Below are 14,765 nucleotides of genomic sequence, written 5' to 3'. Positions count from 1 at the left end.
AGCATTTAGACAGAAAGCCGCAGGAGTAAAAAGGCATTTAGGAGCCGGTGGGGCCCTCAGCGCCAGCGACAAGCATGGTTATGGAAAGCCCCCCACCGTTTGTCATGTCATCTGCCGTGTGCTGCTCCCATTAGGCTTCGCCCACACCATTGCCAAAAGGCAAGGGCACCCACGTACACCACAGGATGGCCATGTCAGAGAGAGTGTCTTCACCCACAATATTAAGACATGCATGTCAAAGGAGGTCTATAATAGTTGACAAAATTTATCCATTAGCATTCAGTATCTCACTCAAGATTTTTGTTTTTAAATAAATCAATAAAAAAAGATTTGTAATCATTTTTAAGTAATATAATTTGTGATCACTATAGGCTATTATAAAATATTTTTGGCCTATAAATATAAAATGTGTGCTCATTAATAGTGATTTTATTATGGCTTTTATATCCGTTTAATAATAATGCACTCATTGCTCTTCTACATCAACTTCATAGCACTTTTATATATTTTTTTCCAGAAAATCATTGTATTTTTGACATTGACAAAATCAGTTTTCAATTATTTTCAAGACACTGGCATTACAATGCTTTTGATGATAGACTTTCAAAAATATTTGACATTCAAGACATAATTGTGATTATATAAGCTATTTATCAATTGTTGCAATAAAACTCAACACTATCAGCGCAGAAAAAAACTGGGATAGAAGAGGGTAGAATCAATGTATTAAATGTATAACATATAGGTAACCTCTCAGCTTGAGCAAAAAAAGAAGAAGAAAAAAAAAACTTTTCCCTTCTTCCTTAACGTTGTTGTAACACAGCTTGCATCTTTTGTGTTTTCCCAACTGGGCTTTTAGTGTTGAGAGCATCTAGCTGTTATAGGCTCTGTGTTTCAGTGGCACTTGTGCATTCCTGAATATCAATGTGGCTGCGAGAGCAGATTAGAGACGGCCTCCCTCTCCCTCCCGAGCTCTTCAAATTAGTTTGATTTTCCCCCAGATGGTCAGATTAAATTACATAAACGCTGTCAGCAAAGTCCTATTCTGCACTGCATTCATGCCATCCTTATTCAGTAGCCCTCCCTCCCACTTCTTTAAAAATCTTTCTTTGCCCTCTCCTCTCCTCCACTGATTTAACCTGCCTGACCATAATTTTTTGTGTGTATATGTTGTACCAAAGCTGTACGCCTGACAACGTCTTTGTAGATGAATAACTGTAAAACTCCTTCCACTGCCCCCGCTGTGTCATTCCGTCAGAAACCCTGGGCTTTGGAGGGACTCCAGTGCCAATTATTTCAATAACAAGTGTTTAAACGAACAAGAGTGTGCAATTATAGCACTTAATTACTTGCCTTAATCCACATAAGATTAAAGATTGCAGATTTACCGCTAGTATTTTCCTGTGCATATCTGAATAAATGGAACAGAAACATGCGGTTCGAACCAAGCGGGCTCCAAAAATAAGACTTGGCAGAAAAATGAAAGAATTAGTCAAAAAAATAAAAGTAAATAGGTCTAGTTGTTTGTGAAATAGGATAATGGAATTAAAATGGAAACAACGATATGATTTTAAAATACAATTTTTTTAAAGGGTGCCGGGTGGCATGCTGTGAGATTTGAATCTCTCCCTCCCACACAAGCACATCTACTTTTTGGCTTCTGTCAACACAAAATGTCGGCCCCTGCAAAGCCAAAGAGGCATGAGGAGGTTTTCGTTTGCAACTCGGTGGCTGTTTAGGCCGAAGAAGTAAACTCCTTCTGACAGACTAAACAGAAGTGGAAGCCCTGGGTGGCCCGCTCAATTAACAACCCCAAAACGTCTGGGTGCAACTGTTTTTTTCAGCTAACACAACATTTTTTGCAGCATTTCTCAAGCTGAAATAAACAACAAATGTTGCAAAACCAGCAAGAGAGAGAGAATTACACAATTTCCCCTCTCCACCCGGCAACACTAAAGATACCATCTGGTCATCTTGTGTGAGGAAAGCAGTATCCTATCATTGAGATGTGTCTGTTATGAACATTGGGACACCTCCACTTCCTCGCCAGTGGGATGAAGTCTGCTATCACTTCCTGTAAATCTGGTCAGTGTGCTTTGAAGTTCGACATACTACAATATTGCTGGAGAAAAACGTTCTCATTCTAGACTGGACTGCAAGACTTACACACACTATATTGCCAGAATTTTTGGGATGCCTGCCTTTACATACACATGAACTTTAATGACATCCCATTCTTAATCTGTAGGGTTTAATATGGAGTTAACCCACCCTTTGCAGCTATAACAGCTTCAACTCTTCTGGGAAGGCATTACCCAAGGTTTATGTGGAATGTGTTATGGGAATGTTTGGCCATTCTTCTAGAAGCGCATTTGTGAGGTCAGGCATTGATGTTGGACGAGAAGGCCTGGCTCGCAGTCTCCGCTCTAATTCATCCCAAAAGTGTTCTATTGGTTCGAGGTCAGGACTCTGTGCAGGCCAGTCAAGTTCCTCCACACCAAACTCGTTTATCCATGTCTTTTGGACGTTGCTTTGTGCACTGGTGTGCAGTCATGTTGGAACAGGAAGAGGCCATCCCCAAACTGTTCCCACAAAGTTGGGAGCATGAAATTGTCCAAAATGTCTTGGTGTCCTTAAGGATGAAGAGTTCCTTTCACTGGAACTACGGGGCCAAGCCCAACCCCTGAAAAACAACCCCACACAATAACCCCCCTTCAACAAACTTTACACTTGGCACAATGCAGTCAGGCAAGTTCCGTTCTCCTGGCAACCACAAAAAAACCATACTCGCCCATCGGATTGCCAGAGAGAGAAGCGTAATTCATCACCCCAGATAACATGTCTCCACAGCTCTAGAGTCCAGTGGCGGCATGCTTTACACCACTGATCTGACGATTTCCATTGCACTTGGTGATGTAAGGCTTGGATGCAGCTGCTCGGCCATGGAAACCCATTGCATGAAACTCTCTACGCTCTGTTAAGCTAATCTGAAGAACACACAAAGTTTGGAGGTCTGTAGCCATTGACTCTGCAGAAAGGAGACTTCTGCGCACTGTGAGCCTCAGCATGGGATGACCCCGCTCTGTGATTTTACGTGGCCTACCACTTCATGGCTGAGTTGCTGTTGTTGCCAATTGCTTCCACTTTATTATAATATCACTAACAGTTGACCATGGAATATTCAGTAGTGAGGAAATTTCCCGAATTGACTTATTGCACAGGTGGCAACCTATCACAGTACCACACTTGAATTCACTGAGCCATTCTTTCACAGATGTTTGTAGAAGCAGTCTGCATGCCTAGGTGCTTGATTTTATACACATTGGCCATGGAAGTGATTGGAGGACAGCCTTTTTAAGTTTGCCTAAATCGCATAATTTCCACCCCTCCTGTCTAAACAGATGGACAACTCAACTCTGTCTATAAGCTGCAAGCTCATGGGCGGACTGTCCCTCGAGTTTTCAGCCAGACCAAAGGTAAATAATACCCTCTGTGCGATGCTATACAAGCGAGAATTGGGACACAAGCACTCGTTGGCGGTTCCATCCAGAGGCAAAGTCTCCGGCAACAGAGAGCTTAAACTTTGTGAATTGTGCAATGGATCCAGATTGTAAACATGTTTGTTCTGCAATCGGGCCAACACAACTGAATGAGAAAGGAAGGCAATTAATGGAACTTCAGCAGAGGCAGGGCGCTTTAGGACACTGGGAAAGACGGGGCTGTGCTCAGCTAATTGCCCTGCTTTGTCCTTTTTACAATAAAGTCTAGGGTTGAAGGTCAAATCCCATTCACACAAAAAAGGTATTTATGTTAGACAGCTTGAGAGGGAGACAAACGTCTGCCCTGTGAAGAGTTTATAATGCGAATATTTAATTTTGTCATTTACTGTAGCCCTCATATTAAATTAAAGTAATTAGACCATTATTTTCAATAGGATTGGATAAATACCCTTCAACAAATGATCATGGACAGTACTGAAAAACATGCTGAATGCGTTCTGCTAACTATCAACTGTGCTATTTGCAGTAAAAGAAGGACCTAAAAATGTGGCGGCAATAAAATCTTAACAATAATCATTCAATAACAATAATGAAGAAGGGCATACTCTAATATAAGTCACATCACTTGTTTTCCCAACTGATGCAAAGATTGTTTATGCACACAGTTATTGCTCTCAGATGAGACACTATGATATAAACAGAGTCTAATAAGTTTTGCATTATTGTCTGTCATGTTTTTAATCCGTCAATGTTCTAAATAAACAACAAATAAATAAGCAGCCATTTTTATTTAAAAAATGACTCTTTAAATATATCATACTTTATTAAATATGTCAAATTTAAATGTAATGAAATATTATTTTCTGAAAACTAGGCATATCTTTATTTCAGTACTTAAACCTTATGCTTATGACAAAAGAATTGTATAAACTGTACACAAGTTAGTCATTTACGCAACAATGATTTTATTTAGTTGTCTGCTTATTATAGATGCAACATTGTCAATTAGTGAGGGAGAATGAAGAAATCAATTACAGTGACTATTTCTTTATTGTAAGTTGTTTTAAGCCTCTAATCCTGTGTCATGATTATTTTTCTACTTCTTGTAGATATTACAGCGCTGGATGTCAGAAGAAATGTCTTATTACAAGCCCATTTAATAACAAGATGTGGCTTTTCAAGCTTAGTGTCAGTCATGTATTTTTATTATTAACTTAATGAGACAGGTCACTGTATAAACCACCGCATTAAAAACATACTTTTGGCCAGTGTTGCATACATAGACATTGTTCCAGTTCATCACTGAATACTGATTTCATAATAGTAAAACAAAATTTGCATGACTTTCAAATAAATAAACAAATCATATTACATTACATTATAGTTATTTATTTATTATGAAGACTGATGCGTTTTTTTAGAGATGAGGGCATTTCATTAAAAAAGTTCTGGATCTAAATCACACTCTTCTTAAATTTGAGGATTATTAACTAAAGATAAAAAAAAAGCTTTATAATGAAACTTTCTTTCCAAATCTTCAGTGTATAAAAGGTTTGGGAGTTGTGAATGATTTTTCAGAAAGTGGACGTTGTAAACCGATATCCCAGGCAAGACAGAATCAACTGCAGGAACAAACACACCTACACAGTCTCATTCCATTTCCTCTTAACCATCATGAAGTAGAGGGGGTCAATTTGGCCTCCATTCTGTAATCGCATTTGCTCATCAGACCCTAAGTACAGAGAGAGACAGTTACCTGACCACAGAATGGCTGACCCACCAGCATGACCCACACCCTGCAGTTCCTGTGGTGGAAAGTCATCAGAGGGTTGGAGATGCTGCAGCGTTGCTTCTCTGCGGGGTTGTAGGGCTCATTAGTCATGCGGTGGTCGCTTCTCACCAAACACAATTAAGACTATTTGCCCTCCTACAGCAGATGCTGATGAGACAGGCAGAGAGGAGGATTGGTTGAACGACCACTACAAAAGGACCACAGCGATGGAGGCAAAAATTGAATTTTGATAATGGAGTACATCTATCTGAGGGGCTTGGCAGGGATGGCGAATGAGCAGGAAGTGAATAGAAGAAAGAAAGGGGGCAATAATGACCTTATCAGAGTGAAAATCTAATGGTTCCATTGCATCTGATTGCATCCATAGGTCCTATAATCTGCAAAATGACTTGCTGAAAATGTACAAACATTTCACAAAACCAGAAACAGCTGCAGTTGTTACTTGTCACTCACCTCTAGAAAGGTCAAACAAGACTAGAAAACACAACTACAGGTCTGAGCGGTGTTATCAGTGCTCTCTATTCAACAGGTGAGGTTTAGATGCTTATGCTTAGATATTCTGAGATGCTGAGAATTTCATACACAAATCAGTGTTTCAGCAGTATGGGCCATTCTTGCTGTTCCAAAGCCTGGCGAGCTGCCTACGAAGACAGCAATTTAAGGGATAGTAAGCATACTCTCAACTCTTCCAAAGGGTCAGCAAATTAATTATGCTGCCCACTAAAGCACCTTGTTTGGTCAAATTCTAGGGCTGCATCACATGTATTATGTGGGGAAAAGGTACGTTCTAGAAATAAATTCAAGATGCAAATAATGACAAACTATTTAAATAAACTATCATCAAAATAAAATGAATGAATGAATGAATGAATAAATGAATAAATAAATCATTCAACACTGGGAAGTATTAACTGAATATAGCTTTTATTGTAGTAAAAAAATAAACATGTGTATACATTAATGTTTTAATGTTTACTGTTTCTGAAATAAAAATAAATTAACTGTTTAAAATTTGTATACGTTTTAAAATGTTATTTATTCAGTAGCCATTTCTTCAGTTTTTAGTGTCACATGATCCATCGGATGTTATGTCCAGTCATTGACAACCATAGTGGGGGAAAAAATTGTATATGGTAGGGGTGTAACCACGGGCGTCGGAACCATTGTATATGGGTGGGACAAGACCCACCCACTTTTTACGATCAATGATATTGGACCCACTCACTTTTATCGTCTCTAACATTCAGCACATGTCTGTTTACCTACCCCTAATCGATAAACACTTATTATTAAACACATATCAGACGCTTTATTTCCACTTTTCTAATATTCTCTTAATTTGTATTGAAAATAAATGCCTTTCCGATTTGATATGTGATGGGAAAACGGAGAAGATTAATTTCGGCGAAAGCAGGGTCGATTTGTGTCAAAACTAGATGCCGTGCGTCTTACCCCTACACTACTATCGCTCTCAATGATATGGCGATTTACGTAATTTTGTCTTTCCGACCTATACGTTTACCAAGTAAAGCTGTATATTTGTACTTAATGTAATTGGCATCTACTCCAGGAAAAAAATTCTGAGGACCCACCCACATTTTTTTTGCTTCCGACGCCCATGGGTGTAACGGTACACAAAACTGACGGTTCGGTACGTACCTCGGTTTTGAAGTCACGGTTCGGTACAGGTTCAGTACAGCAGTTTTACAAAATTGCTTTATTTATTTTTATTAAACAGTGGTTTACTGAGAGAAAAAAAACTGTGTCTGTCCTTAAATGAATTAAATTATAACTAAAAGTTTATTGAAGATATTGTTGTAAACTATATAGGGAGCCCTTATTTATAATATAATATTAAAGGTTAACAACAGAGCCCAAACTATTAGCCTAAATTTAGTTGCTATTTAGGCTATTTTTAGGTATAATAATCAACACTCAGATAACATAGTATGCAAACATGTAAACTTCACTCAAGGCAGTTTTTGCAATAACTTCTAAATCTAATTATAAAATAGTTTTTTCTCCAATTCGTTGTTGAAATATAATCATTTATACACAGTGTCTGTCAATTTTATGACAGGTTTATTTAAACATACATGAAATAATCAAGACATCACTAACAGGTTAAGTAGAATATAATGAATATATAGGCTAATATAGTGCATATATTTAGTGAAAGAGTTGATTTCTCTAGTGAATAAAATTATGTGAACACTGAATGACTGCCTGAGGTAAATGTGATGCCACATAGCATTGTTTAGTTTACAAGCAGTTATATTGAGGTCTTTCCACCGTTGAAACACTGATTTAGCGATTACACCACATATGATACATGACAGTAAGTTGTAATGTATCCTCAACATATATGTTCATTTATGTTTATTCTTTAGGAAGAGATGATCGATCGTGTTCACAGATGATCGCGTTCATGCGCGCGGCCGCATACTGACGCGCCTATAGGCTATACAGTGATCAGTCACGCCACATTAAAGAGTGTCAAAACACCATTCATCATTTGAATTTTGTGATAAAATGGACTGAATACTTAATATGTTCATGTGGGAACTAGGATTGAGTGTGTTCTGCGCTTTAAACAAGCCGACTGTTAAACTGTGACTGTTAACCGAACTGCATTCGGAAACCGTTCGGTACACATGTGCACCGAACGATGGCCCTGTACCGAAACGGTTCGGTACGAATACGTGTACCGTTACACCCCTAGTAAATGGTAGTCACTAGGTGCGTTTACATGGAGCACTGTAATCGGTTTAAAAGTCCAATCCGAATAAAAATACTCCATATAAACACCTCAATCGGAATAAAAATGGCCAAACCGAATGAAATTGTAATCGGTTTGAGAGGGGTGGGAAAAACCTTTTCATGAACCGATCAAACGAAAAATTCCACCATGTAAACGATCTGATCCGATTACTTTGAGTGCACGTCTTTCTGTGACGTGATATACAGCGCGCGCCTCCTCAACTGAAGAGCGCGCGCCGCGCTCACACCAGGTTAATGTTGACAAGAGAGGAAAGTTAATTTTTCTGAGGTATTAAACTTTTTTTTCGTAACATGTTATGAACATGAAGTTGGAATAATGACACAGACATAGCCTGGCTACACCATCTCGACAGCGTTTGTCCTAGGCTTCAACTGCGCCTGACAGAATAATTTATTTTTCTGAGGTGATTCTTACACTTTACGACAAATAATAAATAGCTTTTATAAAACTGTACAAGTCCTGGTGGCCGTTGAGAGCTGCCATTTCAACGGGGAACATTCAAGCTGCCCTCTGTTTCTCGTTATAGTTAAGTTAGCTATTTAAAAAAAAAAAATTCAACAACTGCTTCAAATTGGTTAAGTAGCATTACCCCCAGTCTACTTTAATTACTTTTGTTAATATTTATAACTTTGTGATTATGGTATCTTTCCTTAATCATCTGAAATATATATGTTTAGTACTACTAGTAATGATGCTGAGCACATCTTGAATGCTTCATTCATGTTTCACCGTATATCCTATATTTTTATTAATAATTTGAGTGCATTTTATTGTTAATTTTGTGTTTTTCAAAATAAATTAATTGAATTCATTTTTGATTCCGCATTCATCATTCACAGCTGTTGAAATAGCCATTGTATAGGACATAAATTAGGTTAAACTACTGCATGTCCGCCCACAGAAAAATAAATAAATATAAAAATTACCAACACAGAACGATCCACGATACGTAACGAATCTGAGGCGGCAGACAAACTGTGTGCGCATGTCACAAAATGATTCCTACTGAAAGTCAGCACATGTAAACACCAGATCGGTTTAGATAACGTCTCATGTAAACAGTCCACCGAATCTTTGAATCGGAATGATTTTAATCGGAATGACAAAAAAGTGCGCATGTAAACGTGGCTAATGGCTGCTGAGATCTGCTTGGTTACAAACATTCTTCAAAATATCTTCCTTTGTGTTCAGCAGAGGAAAGAAATTCATACAGGTTTGGAACAGCTTGAGGGGTGAGTAAATGATGACAGAATTTTCATTTTTGGGTGAACTATTCCTTTAATGCATCCTTGCTCAATTAAAAAAAAATCCTACTGTTCATTTACAGTCCTAATGTTGTGTACATTCACAATTTTTTTTTTTTTTAGATTATATGTTACAGTACAATGCTGTTAAACTAGCAAAATTCTACCATCAAACTCTTGAAATCAATTGTGAGTCCAGTCTATTTGTGGATGCCTATGTTGAGTGATCCAAATCTGTCACTTATGCCGTTCCAAGACCATCAGGATGCTGCCTAGGCAGTAGGCAGAGGGCAGTGAGGCAGCTCACTAGGTTTTGGAACAGAGTTTCTGTTTTTAAATTGGCAGGGAATGTTTGCTTTACAAGGGATGAACAGATAACAGAACAGATAGGGCTGTGGATAACACTTATGCAAGGCAACTACTTTAAAAGAGCGTACTTTGCAAGTCTTGCTTCCACAGATTAGGATAAGTGGTAACTTCTAGGACTGAATCAGAACGCTGATATGACAGACCCTCCCCTTAATTACTACCGTAGGAGCCCCAGTGGCAGGCCTGATTTTGTTCAAAATGTCAATGTGCCCACTTGGGAAATGAAAGAGGGAAGGGAGGGGAAAAAAACTAAATTGAGAACAAATGCAGAAATGTTGATGTCAACAATATTTTAGAGCGCTGTGGGACTCTTCTGCTGCACAAAAGACAACAACATATATCATAACATGCTGTTTGTGGTTTTTAACCAAAGGAGTTCCTCGATTCATTGTGAAGAGAGAGAAAGACACCATAAAAGAGAGAGGGTTGTTTGTGTTTCAAATTAAGCAATAAGATGTGTGCTAATAGTTATAAGATGCTGATTTAACTGTGCTATGGCGCAGTGGTTTCTGAATACGACACTGTCTCTCTCTATCTTTTACTCTGTGACATGAATATAGCCTCTACCAGTAAAATAAAAGATGTAAACACTGTCCTCAAATTCCTGAGCCGGGCTTTATTAGAAGGATTTTTTTGTTTTGTTTCGTGAAGTGGTTATTTTCTCTTGTTGAGTACAAGAGCCCGTTTCCACCATTACTGTGGCAAGCACGGACACCTGTAACACTCAAGCTGTCGCCATGTCAACGGTAAGAAAGAAAGAAAAAGGAGAAGAGGTGCAGGAAATCTGTGTGGGGAAAAGAAGACTCCATTTCAGGGAATGGGAGCACGAGAGAAACCCAGTCGAGCTCATTGGAGGGGCAGGAATGATGAAAGGCTGTTGAAAGCTCTTTAGTTACAGGCTCCGTGAAGAGATGTACATCTCACAACTTATGACACATTCACCAAAACCTTTCCTCAGAGAAGGTGGGTGTTGAAAAAAGTGCTCCAATAATGCATGTTAAAGGTAAAATATTAAGTGCAAATATGAGTGTGTCAACAACATCCTCACCCAAGTGTTAGAAGCAGCATCTGGTTAACAAGGTTAACAAGAAATGACAACCACTGAAAACACAACAATGGCTACAAATCATCCATTGTGGCACCAGATTGTGCAAACCACACAGCAAAAAAAAAATTATCCATTTTAAAATAACCAACTCAGCCCCTATTTAAGTGAACCAACCAGTGATGATTACATGACATGATATGAAGATATTTATATTTAGAAGCCAATTTCAGCAAATTCTGTTGTCTCAGATTAATGCTGTTAACTACAAAAACAAAATCATAAGTTTAATTGTAATTAATTTTGAATTAACTGACAGCTTGGGGCTTCAAAAAATGTATTCAAATAAATAAATAAATAACCGTGTGCAGAGAAAACAAAAGTGTAATATTTCTGTTGCAATTTCTTTTATATTTAGCATTTTTTGCATTGCAAAGTGCTTCGGTTAAGCCCTTGAGCCTCAGGCAGAACACTGAAGGAAAACCTTTGAATTTATGTTTCTAGTTTTTTTTCTTTATTAAAATAAAATAAGTGGTTCAACTCTGCTTCTGCGTGTGTCAGTATTGTACAGCAATGAGGTCAAATTTATTTGCATTACAAAAATGTAAAATAAAACTAGGAGTGTTGACAAGACCCTTTAAACAAGTGTGAAAACACCCAAATTTGTAACACCTAACTGACATTCAAGATGAGATCGGCATGTCAAAAAACTTGTCAAACCGCATGTGAGCCGCACATAGTCGTTATATGAGCTTTGTTACTTTGTGGCTTCAATCAGTGTCTTCAGCTCATAAAATGTATCTGACTGGAGTCTAATGCACATTCTACTGTAGTCCATCTTAATTACATTGAGATGCACTTAGTGCCATGCAAATGCGTTGCAATCCAACTGCCTCAATGTAGTAGCCATTGTCCTTCACTCTTCACTCGCCTGGGACTCCGTCATTAATGACAGAGGAGTGCGCTGAGCAGTCACTGATCGCTGCAGATGAAATTATCTCTCTGTGGCTGGTGTGTTACGGCTGGACGGTGCTGAGAGCACCAGCGAGGGATCCAGCACCTCCTCAGGTTCTTTAAGGAATGCGGGTGGGAAACTAGTAGAGATTGTTTAGCTGATCGTTTAGCTAACGTATGACACCAAGGTCAGTAAGTATTTTTATATATGCACTAATATCGAGCTGCAGCAGGTTTTTATGTAGTCAAACTTAGGGTTGGGTACCGAAAACCGGTGCCAATATGGTACTATATAAATGGTATGCAACCGGGCCGCATCAGAACGCAGATTTTGGTGAATCGGACATGCTTTTGTGCTCTGGCTTGCGCCGAGCCAGAGACAGACACGTTCAGCACAACTATTCTGTGTTTTCAACCACATGTTTATTTTAGCTTTCAGACATTTAAATGCACATTAATTACTAGCAAAAAATAAATGTATAGTTTGCTAAATACACTGATGTCTATGGAAGCGGCAATAATAATCCTTTCAATTATAATTGACGGGTTTTATTAATATAAAATACACATTGTTTAGTTAACTACATAGTTTACTCTATTCTTCTCCCAGTTCACCGGTCACTTACTTTCATGTATTTCGGGAGACGTGAATGAATTGACGTGACGTAAAACCGACAGATCCGATTCTCTGAATTGTGGCGCAAACTAACATGGAGGCAGAGGTGGACAAAGTACGCAACTCTATTACTTGAGTAAAAGTAAAAGTACTACTGGTCAAATATTACTCTGTTACAAGTGAAAGTTCTAAAAACAGATTTTTACTTAAGTAAAAGTACAGAAGTATTTGTTTTTAAAAGTACTTAAGTATCAAAAGTACATTTCCTTTTTTATGTCAATGCATTATTTTATTATTGTTGCATTGTTGTATAAATGCACATTATGCCACCAAGGTGGTTTAAGCCAGTCAGTGATGCTCCATCCGACATGCTAGCATACGGCTACCTTAAACTCATTTCTTTACATTTGTATAGAGCGTTGTAACTTTTAGACAAGTATTGAAATGTTCAATTTCTTGTATAAAAGTTACAAAGCTCTTTACAAAGCTGCTGTCACTTTAAGGCTGAATGCACAGATCCTATACACTGATACGCATCCAATATTCTCCCAACTGTTTACTCTTCTCTTTCTCCCAGACATTTACATTTTTTAACATTTTATGAGACATGCATCAAAGTGTATGCCAACTAAACTAATCTTTAATCTTTTGAGAAAACTGAAACATACTTTTTAAGTATGGCCATGGTCACACACTGCACCGAGGAACAGTCTTCTTCCATTTTGCTGTAAACTGATCATTGTTAAAAAATTTTTTGGGAAACTTCACATGACCCTATACAAGAGTGCTTACGGATAGGCCGTCTGAAAAAAAAAGAAAAAAAAAGAAAACAAAAGAAAAAAAAAATACCTTTAACGAAGACAAACATCATCCACTGACTTTTAAAGCTGCTATAGAAACGACTTTCGACTTTGAGGACCTTGATAGAAATGTAGTGGAGTAAAAAGTACGATATTTGTCTTTCAAATGTATTGAGGTTAAAGTAAAAGTATCCCTAAAAAATAGTACTCCAGTAAAGTACAGATACTCAAAAAGTGTACTTAAGTACAGTACTCAAGTAAATGTACTTAGTTACTGTCCACCTCTGCATGGAGGCACCCGTCGCACATTATAAATCAACTAACATGATCAATATATAGGGTTTTAAAGGACAAAACACATTCATTTACGCATTTGAAAATCTGAATATCAGATCGTTCATGACGTGAATATTTTGAATAAAAAAGGAAAAACTAAGCACTATTGTGGCTGCGGTGTGTAACGTGAGAAGCATCGCCATGGAAATAATTAGGCGATACGTTCAAAAATAATGGTGGCCTTGAGCAGGATATGCAATAAGTCAGGAGAAGTGTCGTATTTTGCCAAAGAAGTCAAATATAGTCATATTTCTGCCAAATATTTTTTTTTATAAAAAGTCATTCTTTAGTGTCATCTACCATTTTGTGGCTCTTTTCAGTGTGGATCGGTTCAGGCACCATTTAGGCACCATTAGTTTTAAAAACCCGACCTCAAATTTGTGTTCTGTTCTGATATTCTACAATATGAGAATAGATGAGCCACGGTCAAGCTAAATTTAATAATAATGCTTCCATCACACTGAAAGAAAAAAAAAACCTTATAAGTGGTTCCAACACTACACCACACACAGTCTCCTACTGTTGTTAAAAACCAAATCATGATCATCCATTCACATAAAGTTTGAGTAAAATCATAAACAATGTGGAAACTAAAGTATTCTATTCATTCCAAGGTTTGCATTCTGTTTCCTTGGTGAAAGCAACTTGAATAGCTTGTATAGGAAACATCCTATTTCCTTCCCAAAGGAAATGGATTTCTCCCCTTTTAGTAGAGCATTCATTGTACAATGGCCAGAAAATCAATGCAAGTTCTTTTTTTTCACTGTAAATCTTTTCTTTTTCCCCCTCCTTCACACACACAAACACACACCTACACCCACACAAGCAGGGCTCACACCCACACACACCTGATGTAACCTGGCAGACAGTGCCAGCAGAGTGAGCCATCAGAGGGAGTGCACGCCCGGTCTAAACCATCTCCCAGCTGGCTGCGTGAGCAGGGCCCGTCTGGCTGGAAGCTACAGATTAATTAACAGTGTGCCATGAGAGCACCGCACAAGTGTGTGTGGAGGGGGCGAGGTGTGTGACATTCAGCCCGGCCTGCTCACACACCCGGCGAGCTCTGGATCTCACGTCTCTCCGCCCTTGCTATCATCATCATGGCCTCACGATCTCACCCCGTCTGCTCAGTGACCGCCGCCAATCGCCGCCCAATCAGGACAGATAAAGAAACAGCACTTTGAGAATGTACAGCAGGAGTACAAGAGCCGTGACTCCTGCAATAAATAGCCATTGTTTAGAACAGGATTTAGATTTGTATTTCTTTCTTACCTTTAACACAGGACAATTTTATTAAATTGAATTGTATATTATGTATATGCAATGT

This window comes from Gobio gobio (assembly GCF_949357685.1).
Source record: "Gobio gobio genome assembly, chromosome: 3".
NCBI lineage: Eukaryota > Metazoa > Chordata > Actinopteri > Cypriniformes > Gobionidae > Gobio > Gobio gobio.
Note: the sequence above shows the minus strand (reverse complement) of the source record.